The following is a 12,696-nucleotide window of genomic DNA, read 5'->3' on the forward strand; positions in this document are numbered from 1 at the left end:
TTTACAATAGCCACCAATAATAAAAAAAAATCTTGGGGTAACTAACCAGACAAGTGAAAGACCTGTATGACCAGAACTTTAAGTCTTTGAAGAAAGAAACTAAAGAAGATATCAGAAAATGGAAAGACCCCCCATGCTCATGGATCAGTAGGATTAACATAGTAAAAATGGCAATCTTACCAAAAGCAATCTACAGATTCAATGCAATCCCAACAAAATCCCAACACAATTCTTCACAGACCTCAAAGAACAATACTCAATTTCATATGGAAAAACAAAAACCTAGGATAGCTAAGACAATCCTGTTCAATAAAGGAACTTCCAGAGGCATTACCACCTCTGACTTCAAGCTCTACTTACTATAAGCTATATCAATAAGAATAACTTGATGTTGGCATAAAAACAAACATGTGGATCAATGAAATCAAACTGAAGACCCTGACATAAATAAACATACCTACGAACACCTGATTTTTGACAAAGAAGCCAAAATTGTGAATGGAAAAAAAGTATCTTCAACAAATGGTGCTGGCATAACTGGATATCAACATGTAGAAGAATGTAAATAGATCCATATATATCACCATGCCCAAATCTCATGTCCAAGTAGATCAAAGACTTCAACATAAATCCAGTTACACTGAACCTGATAGAAAAGAAAGTGGGAACACATTGGCACAGGAGACAATTTCCTGAATGTAACACTAGTAGCATAGACACTAAGATCAACAATTAATAAATGGGACCTCCTAAAACTGAGAAACTTCTATAAGGCAAAGGACACTGTCAGTAAGACAAAATGGCAGCCTATAGAATGGGAAAGAATCTTCACCAACCCCACATCTGACAGAGGGCTGATCTCCAAAATATATAAAGAACTCAAGAAACTAGACATCAACAAACTAAATAATCCAATTAAAAAATGGGCTACAGATCTAAACAGAGAATTCTCAACAGAAGAATCTCAAATGACCAAAAGATATTTAAGGAATTACTTAACATCCTTAGTCATCAGAGAAATGCAAATCAAAATGACTCTGAGATACCATTTTACACCTGTCAGAATGGCTAAGGCCAAAAACATTGATGACAGCTGATGTTGGAGAGGATGTGGAGTAAGGGAAACACTCCTCCACTGCTGGTGGGAGTGCAAACTTATACAGCCACTTTGGAAATCAGTATGGCAGTTTCTCAGAAAATTGGGAATCAAGACCCAGTGATACCACTTTTGGGCATATACCCAAAGGATGTTCAATCATACCAAAAGACACTTGCTCAACTATGTTCATAGCAGCATTATTCATAATAACCAGAACTGGAAACAGCCTAGGTGCCCCTTAACCAAAGAATGGATAAAAAAAATGTGGTACATTTACACAATGGATTATTACTCAGTGGTTTAAAAAAAATGACATAAAATTTGCAGACAAATGGATGGAACTAGAAAAAGTCATCCTTGGTGAGGTAACCCAGATCCACACAGACAAACACATTACGTACTCACTCATAAGTGGATATTAGATATAAAGCAAATGATAACCAGCCTACAATCCACAGCCCCAGAGAAGCTACATAAAAAAGAGGACCCTAAGAGGGATGCATGGATTACCCTGGGAAGGGAAAATTGATAATATCTCCTGAGTAAGCTGGGGGTGGAGGGCATGGGTAGACAGGAGAGGATGGGGGATGGGAACATGAGGGATCAGGATGGCCAAGTTGAGGGAGGGATAGAGAGGGAGAACAATGAAAGAGATATCTTGATAGAGGGAGCCATTATTGGGTTAGGGAGAAACCTGATGCCAGGGAAACTTTTAGAAATCCATGAGGAGGACCCCAGCTAAGAGTCCTAGCAATAGTGGAGAGGGTGCCTGAACTGGCCTTCCCCTGTAATCAGATTGGTGACTAGCCTAATTGTCATCAGAGAGCCTTCATCCAGTAACTGATGGAAGCAGATGCAGAGATCCACAGTCAAGCACTGTGAAGAAGTTGAAGAGAAGGAGTTGGGATTATATGAGCAAGGGGAGTGGGGAAATCAAGATCATGACAGGGAAACCCACAAAGACAGCTGATCTGAGCTCATGGGAGCTCACTGTCTCTACAACAGCTAGGGAACCTGCATAGAACCAACTTAAGCCCTCTGCATGTGGGTAACAGTTGAGTAGCTTGATCTGTTTGTGGCTCCTAGCAGTGGGACCAAGATCTGTCCCTGGCTCATGAGCTGTCTTTTTGGAATCTATTCCCTATGATAGGATGCCTAACTCAGCCTTGATGCAGGGAGGAGGAGCTTGGTCCTCCCTCAACTTGGTATACCATGCTTTGTTACCTCCCATGGGAGGCCTTACCCTTTCTGAGGAGTAGATGGGGGGGGGGGTAGAAAGAAGGTGGGGGAGGGAATGGGATGAGAGGAGGAAGGGGAAACTGTGGTTGGTATGGAAAATAAATTTTAAAAATTAATAAAAATTTAAAAAGCCATATTCTCAGTCCTCCTCCACTTTAGTAAATGTTTAATCAAAGTGGACAGGTCAACATAATGATAATAATCTAAAATAAAATGATTCTATCTATAGAAGTTATTTAAATTATAGACTAAGTTAAAATACCTTTTATCTTCAATGATTTTAAAATTACTAGTATGCCACAATGAGACATATCATGAATGGTAACTATGTGAATGTGTTGTGATGTACAGATGAGCTGTCCACTAAATATAAATCTGGCCATACTGGAGATGGCTCCTGAACATAAGTGGAGGATCAAGATGTGAGTTATTTACAGCAGAGGTTCCTTCATGAGACAAAGCACTTTTCATCAAGCAGGTGACAGTAGGAAATACTTGGTGGAGTAGCCTAGTCAAGGCCTGCTCCATACATCAGTCTACATATTCTTAACATTGTCTATACATCTTTATATATGCATTGTGATGGTTGAATTTCTGATATAGCACCTACAGAGTACTCAATCCCCACCATAGCAAGTAAGAAGCATTAAATAAATGTGAGATGCTGCTATAGCATTCATAAATAATATGTCCATTGAAAACTTCAGGGAAATTTCAAAGTGTATTTTAGGTAGCTGGTAGCCTGTAATATTGCTTCATATTACAACCATTGAGGTAAAAGAGAACTGATTATAGAAAAAAAATGCATTGCTTATAAAAGACATAAAGGACATAGGCATCATATCTCTGTGTATTGCCAGTGAGATATAGCTCTATTTATTTTGTATAGGAAACAGGAAAGGCTAAGGTTTGTAAAAATATCTTTAAATGAAGTATGTATGTGCATGTGTGTGTGTGTGTGTGTGTGTGTGTGTGTGTGTGTGCATTGAATTAATATTGAAGCCCTAAGCAGAACTAGAACAAAGAAGCGTTGCTTTTCCAAATCTAGGGGCATTCTGGGGTCATTATGAGCCAAGATGCTGTGAATACCTTTTGAAATTAAGAAACATATGCACATTTCACCTGATAACCACGCTTCACAGAGCCTTGATCTTGGCCTTTAGAGCCTCCACAGCCATGAGAAAACCAACCTTCTTTTCATCGCATAGCCTTGTTCAGATGCAGGAGCACAACAGAGTCAGGGCTTCAGCTCTGTTTGTGACCTCTGGAGGTTCAGCTCTCGGAGAATGAGAATCCAGTCTGTCTACCACATGCTTGGGGCTTTCATGCCGTACGAAACATTTCCCCTTTGGGGAAATATTGAGATCCAAAATATTCAACTGATTTTCTTTTTTAAACATACCTGCATTTATGGAAAATTTATTATTTTGTGTTCAAAAATAATAACAAAAATATTCCCCAAGGTGGCATCCAAAAGAATTCTGACAGCGTTTACTGTTTGCAGGAGAGACTGGGTCTTGTAATGTGGGCACTGTGTCGGGAGAACTTGGTTCTAGTGGGCAGTTTCATACAGTGGCTGGAAATCAGTTCACTTCCCAGATACTTTCCCCTGTTGTCCAGAATATTGTTTCTGAATTCTGTGCATACACCATGGGAGTGTGAACAATGCCATACCATTTTAACAATACTTCAGAATGACCTACATTTTATTATTTTAAGGTACTTCAGGAGTATAAAGCAATGTGAGCAGATAAATTTTAGCCAGAAATAGAGTGCAAAGATTAAAGCATTTAGCATAATATCTCACCCCAAAGGAGGTAAAGTCCTGGTCTTAAATCATATATATGTTGCCTTACATGACAAGAAGGATTTACAGAGTAATTGAGGATTGTGAACATGTCTGGGTCATCCGGAGGCAAATAAGAGTCAGATGTGAAAACAGCAGTGAAGAAGGGTGGAAGTGCTGTGCTTTGAAGATGGAGGAGGGATGATGACTGAAGGAATGTAGACAAATTCCAGAAGCTGAGAAAGGCAAGTATGATTCCTCCTAGACACAGAGAGGGAGACAGCCCCTAACACCTTATTTAGCATTTCTGATCCGAAGGACTTTAAAGAGGGTGTTGGATCCCTGGAACTGAAAATACAGATAGACTCGAGCCACTTGATAGGGGTGCTTAGAACAAAGTCCAGGTCCCCTGCAAAACAGCAAGTGCTCTGGACTGCTGAGCTTCACTCCAGCCCCTGACATGCAGGACTTAAAGGTGAAAAGCATATGCTGTTCTGAATCACTACAACAGGAAACAAATATAAAAAATCAAAAAGAGAGGACAAAATAAACACCATGAATGTGTCCTAACTGTTCTAATTAATAACAGAGACTTAAGCACAAACACTGACAGTCAGAATCTTTGGCCACTGTGCTCAAATTCACAAAACATGCACACAGTATGTATATACTATATGTAAACTAATTTTAAAATTACAGAATAAATAATAGAAATGTAATATGTATGTGGTAATGTACATTAGTATATATATATGTGTGTGTATATATACTAACAAATAATGTATAATTTTTTTTAACTTTTCAAAATATGTAAATTCTGTGAAGGATATGATCAGTGCACAATGTGATCATCAACTCAAACCATCGAATGATTCACGGATATGATGGCCTTGTCCCGGCTTATGTGTGAATATGTGACTGTCTCAAGGCATAGAGAATCAACACCATGTGCTTTGGGGTACCTGTTCATTTTTCTTTCTAACAGATTCTATTTGGGAGCCACACAGTTAACACACAGTATGAATGTTGTAGCAAGCACATTTTCCAGAAGCATATTTTTTTCATTTGAAATTAGTCATAGCTTAGCAACAGCAAACATTTATACCAAGCAAAGCACTGCATATGCTCTTGTGTTCAATGTACTGAAACAGCACCAAGCAGGGATGCCCAAGGAGATAAGAAGAAGAACTCAAAACAGGGTCATCATCCCGGTTTTGCTGCTGTTTAAAATTATTGTTTTCAATGAAAGGCATCACATATTTAGCATTAGTTTAGTACTGAAGAAAGCATATGTTTTGTGATTAACCAGGAAATGGTGCCTGAAAAACTGTTGGAATAATCATCACCATCATTATTGTTGCTGAAGATTAGCTTCAAAAATTAAAGAGTAGGAACCCCACCTTCAAGTCCTGACTGCAGGACCATTCATTTTGAAATCATCAGGGAATACAGCCCTCCTCCATTTCATTCTCTAATTTGCAGAATGGAAGGAAAAGGATTTGTTGTTCCAGTTGATGACAGATAGTAGGTTCTACATAGTTTTCATTCTCTGGAAATCTATGAGTGTTGAACCCATTCCCTTTTCCTTGCTGGGCCTCTTTCTCTCTGACTTCTATCCGTCTCCTTCCTCTCACTGGAGATTGCTATGCCTATAAAGATACAGCCGGAGAAATGTGTGGTTTAATTTCCAAACGGATTATGATGTGGAAGGATCCCAATTGAAGATCCATACAACCCATCGCCTATCAGAAAGCCACAAAGCTGCTACTAGCTTTCTGAAGAAATGTATGCACTGCACTGCATCAAGCTGGAGGACATGAGGACAAATGAAACGTTTGCCTGTGTGCATTCTCATACCTTTCTCCTACCCTCTCTCCCTCCATGCTTCTCCTGAGGAGCACTTCGGATCCAAGGGTGAGCACTTACAGAGAGTAAAGATCAAAGACATGGGAACAAAACACATCTGTTTAAATCACTCTTACTATTTTCTACTTGTGACAATTTGAATATAGTAGATATATTCTCGTAGGCACACTTTATCCTTCTGAGAAATAAAGCTTTCTGGTGTGGCTTGCATCACTGTTGTAGGGCAATTGAAGGGAAATCCCTATCATCTTTGACTCTTCAGAAAGTGCAGCTGGTACTACACAGACATGTGCTGCAGTCTTCTCGTCCATCTTTGAGGGTCTCTCTTCACTGATTAGCATTTTCAGAAATTTGGACATTGTCTGTGACTGTAATCATTACAGCCTCCTAAGGTATAAAGAATGCTGCCACTCAGATCTGACAGGTCCAGTGAACCTGGCTGAAGAGAGAGCAAGGCGTTTCCTCTTACTGAGAGAAAATAATTACAAACCAATTTTCTATGTAGAGAAATTGTGAACTGGTTTATTCTGAATTGCCAAGTAAACAGATTGAATCACTTGCCTGCTTGGGTACCTGCAGGCTTCTCAGGGTCTGTCCTTTAGACCTGGCTGTCCTGGTGATTTGGTGCCCCATGGCACATTTCCCTGGTAACCAAGCACTCCATTACAAAACCCTGGAGGAACTGCTTTTTTTTTTTTTTTTTTTCCACATCTCGAGATGTGACTGCCCTCTGGTGGCAGCTGCCTTCCCCACACCTAAATCGATTTTTTTTTTCACCTTTTCACTTAACGTCCCTCTGTAGGAAGTCAAAGGGCTGCTTGGCTAGTTCATTGGCTGTTTCTAGACTGCAACAAGCAGAAACCACCGACTTTGGGCTAGAGATTTTTCTCTTGGACTCTGTTAGTTATTTTGCGGCACTGTGCTCTTACCCTGCAAGGAAATGTCACAAAACACGACAGAATCCGCTAATAAGAGTTTTATTAAGATAAAAGGGACAGAGAGTGCTCAGGCCTATGGGAGACACGTGTGTAGAGAAGAAGAAGAAGCCGGGAATATGGCACCGGCTTATAAAGGCTGGGCATGCACAGGTCGACGTAACTACTCCACGCATGTGCATAGATCACATGGCTACGCTGCGCGCTTATGTAATCATGCAAAGTCATGGATCCTGGTCACATGAGATGCCTTGACCCGGAAATGGCTGTCTTGACCTGGACCTGGCTAGGCGGAAGTGTCCAGGTCTGCCGGGCATGCGCAAACACGCCCAACCATGGGGGCGTGTTGAGAACCCTTCAGACTCTGTCTTGTTTTCCCTACAAACACTGGAAACATTTGTCATTTAAGACTTTCTTTTTTCAAGACTAATTTCAGCTCAGAAAGGGAGGATCCAGGCTTATAATTCCTGGCTGCCTTCAAGGGGCTTGCCATATTCTTTTTCAAAATGACAAAAATAGTTATTTGATAAAACTGCAGCCTACAGAAAGCAAAGGTGTGCTGGGATGCCGCTTCCCAGGCCTCAGGGCTAAAAACCCACACCCACACCCAGCTCAGTTCTCTCTCTTGAGCTTCATTTGGCCAGCTGAGCATTTTTTTACCTGGGGGTGTTTGTGCACTGTAGCTAGAGTTTTCCTGCCTGGCCCACAGTCAGGACAGATCTCTCTCACCTGCCAGTCCCACAGCACTCAAACCCGACCAAGTAAACACAGAGACTTATATTGGTTACAAACTGTATGGCCGTGGCAGGCTTCTTGCTAACTGTTCTTACAGCTTAAATTAATCCATTTCCATTAATCTATACCTTGCCACATGGCTCGTGGCTTACCGGCATCTTTACATGATGTTTCTCATCATGGCGGCTGGCAGTGTCTCTCTTTCTCAGCCTTCCACTTCCCAGCTTTATTCTCCTCCTTGCCCTGCCTACACTTCCTGCCTAGCCAATGGCCAATCAGTGTTTTATTTATTGACTAATTAGCAACACATTTGCCATACAGAACATCCCACAGCAGTGCACCCCAAATTTTCTAACATAAAATCAAACTACCCCTCAAATCTCTTATCCCTTCATCTCTTGACAAAGCTTTTGATGGAAAGACTATAATTCACTTAGCTGAAAATCATTAGAAGGGACTTTCCCATGCCCTATCTATAGAATCATCTCTCTTTTAAGAGGTAGTGTTCTATTTTCTTTGCAGGTGTGCTACATCAGCACCACCGCTGTTTGCTTCTGCCTCCATTGCTATTACCTTAATTATATCTCTCATACCTGACAGTAGCAATTTCACAATTCATATAATTTCCACTGTCTGTAGAGTCAAATCCAAACCTACCCCCCAATCCTTATGGGCCCTTTGTAATCAACAGAACCCAATATGCCTTTCCAGCCTTTCTGCCCAACTGGACTCTGTCACATTCCTAGATAAACCAGAGATGATTTCCCACCCAAATGTGTCCTTCAGGCTGGTGCAATGTGATCTATCCACTTTCAAAAATGTCTCTACCTGAAAGCACCCTAGGATATTCTGCAAGTCAGTTAAGCTAAAGATTTGTCTCTCTAGTCTCATGTGCCTTGGTTAACTGTGATTGTATTACATGCTATCCCATATCAAGTGCTCTACAAATCCCCTCAACCCCGTGGGACTCTGCCTCCTGAACCTCATTTGTTAATTCATTTAAAATCTAACATAAAGTATAGTGCTGGACATTGAGTGGGTACTTAAGAAGGCATTTTATATTAAATTCAAATATTACTATAGTCTAAAATCCTATAAACTTCTAAACTGGAGTAGAGCCCAGTAGTGAAGCACATGCTTTTAACAGTCAAGCTGCTGAACTGGGGCTCATGGTGGAGATCTATGGTGCCAAATACATGGAGGTAGAGGAGGAGAATTGGGCAAGTCAAAGGACTGCCTGGGCAACAGAACAAGTTCAAGGCCAAGACAATCAATTTAGCAATAGTCGGTTAAAAAAAAATACTGTACAAGAGTTAAGGATGTAGCTCTGTGGAAGAATACTTGCCTTGAATGTTGTATTAGTTACTTACTGCTATGAAACAATACCTGATAGGGAAACTTATGGAAGTAAGGATTTATTTCATACTTCGAAGGTTTCCATCATGGAGTGAAAGTCACAGTACCAGGAATGTGAAGAAGCTGGTCACACTGCATGTCAGTGAGAAGGCAAAGAGCACCTGGTGAGTGTCAGTTCTCCTTTTTCTTAATTTTTGTTGGAAATAGATTTTTACACTATATATCCTGATTATGGTTTCCCTTACGCCAACTCCTCCTAGGTCCTCCCCAACTCTACACTCCCACCCTTTCTTTCTCTCTCTCTCATTAGAATACAATCAGACATCTTAAAAATAATGATAATAAAATGAAACAAGACAAAATAAAAGCAAACCATAAGAGGACAAAAGAAACAAATAAGAGAAAAAAGACATAAAGATAAAACACAAGAAATACAGAGGCTGAGACACACACACACACACAGAGAGAAAAACCAGTGCTAGGAATGGGTTACTTTTATTTGAGTTGTAGGCTGAAGGGTCCAAATGGAAACCTCTCAAAACCCATACTATTGCAAAAGCTATTTATTGGTTTCTCTCCACAAACTGATGATAAAACCCTATTGTTGAAGACAACACTTACATAACTAATTGGACATGGAAAAGTCAAACTAGTGCCTCCCTACAGCTTTCATCCCTACTGACTAATATTCATGGTACTAGAAGGTGCTCTGGATGCTATCAGAGGAGAAAGGAAGCATTAATCAGACAAACTCTGCAATCTACAGTGGTGACCTGACTGCATAATGCACTGGGGGAACAGTGTCACAAAATTGTAGGAGTGATCAACCACCACTATCTGACTGGAATTAAGGCTCACTCCATGAGATAGAACCCATGCCTGACACTCTACAGGTCACCAAGAACTTGAGACTACGTAGGTCAGAGGCCTAGGGGAAATCCAAATAGTACTGTTCTGCTAAAATAACGTAGCAATAAAATCAATCCTAACAATACTCTGCTATATTCATTGATCAATATCTTGCTCAGCCATCATCAGAGAAGCTTCTTCCTGCAGTAGATGGAAACAGATACAGACACCTAAAACAAACACGGCAATGTGCAGATTGTGAGAGACCTTGGAACACTTAGTCCTAAATAGAATGTCTCCATCAAATCTTTCCCTTCTGGGCTTACAAAACTGTGGAAGAGGAGGAGGAAAGAGTGTAAGAGCCAGAGTGGATGGAAGACACCAAGGAAACAGTGTCTTCCAGACACAGCAGGACTGACACACATATGAACTCACAGAGACTGTGGCAACATTCGCACACTGCCTGCACAGATCTAACCCAGTTGGGGTCTCAAAACTGTGAGGAGAAGTGTGTGCACACAAACCCCCATCCTAAGCCATAAGCTTCTCCAACTGACAAGCAGTCACAAAGGAAAGTTAGTTTTCTCCAACAGAGTCTCACTAAGTATGCAAAATGGCTCTTCTTTTTGTTTAGATCAGTGCCTTGAGTCATGGGGGAGAAATGTCCCATGTGAAACTTAACTTAGAGAAATATTTAATGTTAGTTTTCCAAGGTTAAGAAAGTACTTCACTATCAACTCCTAATTGTTTCTTTCTCTGAAATTTGTAATATCAGGAAATATTGATTCTGTCAAGTAAAACTGAAGACATTAGTTTATCTAATGAAGTTTTCTGTTTTACATTCACTCAAGATATAATTTCCAGTTAAGGACTCAAGTAAGCCATCCTGCAGATGCCTTATCCTGAAATACTAGTGAAGTAGAAGCTAGCTTTCTGTAAGCAGAAAGGAAAAGGACCCATGGTGAAAACTGAAGTCATATGCATAAGTTACATTGAGGACAGAGGCCAAGGTTAAAGGGAAGATTAGCACCTTAAAAGGTGCTGGAAAGAACTGTATCCTCACAGAAGATAAAAGTAATCACCAGTCTCACCCAGGTGTGAACCCTGTGACCTACAATAGTGACCTGCCTGCCAGAAATACTGGTGCAGCAGTGAAACAAATATTATGGGAGTGACCAACCACTTTTTGATTAGATTTCAGACCCACTCTATGAGATGGATCCCATACTCAACACTGTTAATGAGGCTAAGAAGCTGAGACTAGATAGGTCATGGACCCCAAGGAAAAGATACTACTATTGTTCTGCTAAAGGAACAAAGCAATAATACAACTCTTAACATCATACTGCAATACCTATAGATCAGTGCCTCACTCAGCCCTCATCAGAGAAGCTGCTTCTAGAAGTAGACTGAAGTAAAAATTGAGACCTACATTGAACAATGTACAGACAGTGAGAGACTTTGGAATACTTAGACCTTAAAGGATGTCTTTATCAACTCCCCTCCCCCACCAGTCTCGGGGATCTACTCAGAAGAGGTGGTGAAGAAATTGTAGATTCAGGTGTGGTAAATGATTCAACAGAAAAAGTATCTTTCAGATACAGCAGGGTCGATGCACAAATTAACTAACAGAGACTCTGACAGTATGCACAAGACCTGCACAAATTCAAGCCAGACAAAATCCGAGCATGGATAAGAAGAAGGGAAACGGCCTGCTTAGAGAAGAAAAAAATCAGTTTCCTCCAATGGCATGAGAGTAGATATACGAAGCATGCTCCAGGCAGGCCTCATGCTCAAGAGCTGTCGGTCAACACAAAACAGACCCCATGCTGTTTTGTGTGCATTTTGTTGTTGTCATGTCTCAGTGAGGTTCTTCTATTTGTTTGTTTTGTTTTTGTCTTTGGTGGAAGATTTTTGTTTGGTTTGTTCTTGTTTTCCATTTTTGGTTTTGTTTGTTGAGAGAAAAATAATATTAAGTAAGATGGGTAGGGAGGACGGGAGAATCTGATAGGGCTTGGGGGAGGAAAAAGAATATGATCAAAATGTATAATACATTTTAAAATATAGAAATATAATATAATAGAAAAGCCAGTGTCTCAGGTACTGTTGCTCATACAATAACTAGAGGTTCCAACTATTTTTACCTAGTGAGTGACTATTATACTAAAATACCCTTGATTAGTCATAAAAGTGATGACTACTGCAGAACTAACAGGGCAGTAGTTAATATATAGATTCCTAAGAGACACCCTAGGGTTTCTGACACAGAACTCCTGAGTGAGCTATAAGTGTTCTTCCCAATCTCTGTAGAAATTTCTGATCAGCCACTTTGAAGTAACTTCCAGGACGTGAAGGAAAATACATTAGGTTTTCCGTAGCCATGGTGACTATAGGAAGGACTATTAGCCACTGTCACTAGGAATATAAATTTTAAATGGCTTTGCCGCTGTACTTCAGTCAGTGCTAGATACTTACTACATTTACTAAATTTGTGAAAAAGCAAGAGAAATTTTCATTTTATATGATAATATTGCTTGTTTTTTTAAAGTAAGAACAAAAAATGTTTTGAAATAGTCTCCAAATACTCTATATAAATCTAAAATCTCAAACATCTAACCTCTCATGTTAACTCTTAATCTACTGGCCAGATATCTAATAGCTTCATAACTGTGGTATCACTCCAATAGCAAATCACCTCAAGGGGTCAAATAGAAAGAGTTTAGACTTTATCTTTTACAAAATCTATTTATTTCACTCAATACCTTTATCTTCTCCCAAGTCCAAGTTTTATCCCTGTCTTTATATGAAAATAATTGCTGATACTTCTTAAA

Source organism: Peromyscus eremicus, chromosome 10, assembly GCF_949786415.1.
Source record: "Peromyscus eremicus chromosome 10, PerEre_H2_v1, whole genome shotgun sequence".
Classification (NCBI taxonomy): domain Eukaryota; kingdom Metazoa; phylum Chordata; class Mammalia; order Rodentia; family Cricetidae; genus Peromyscus; species Peromyscus eremicus.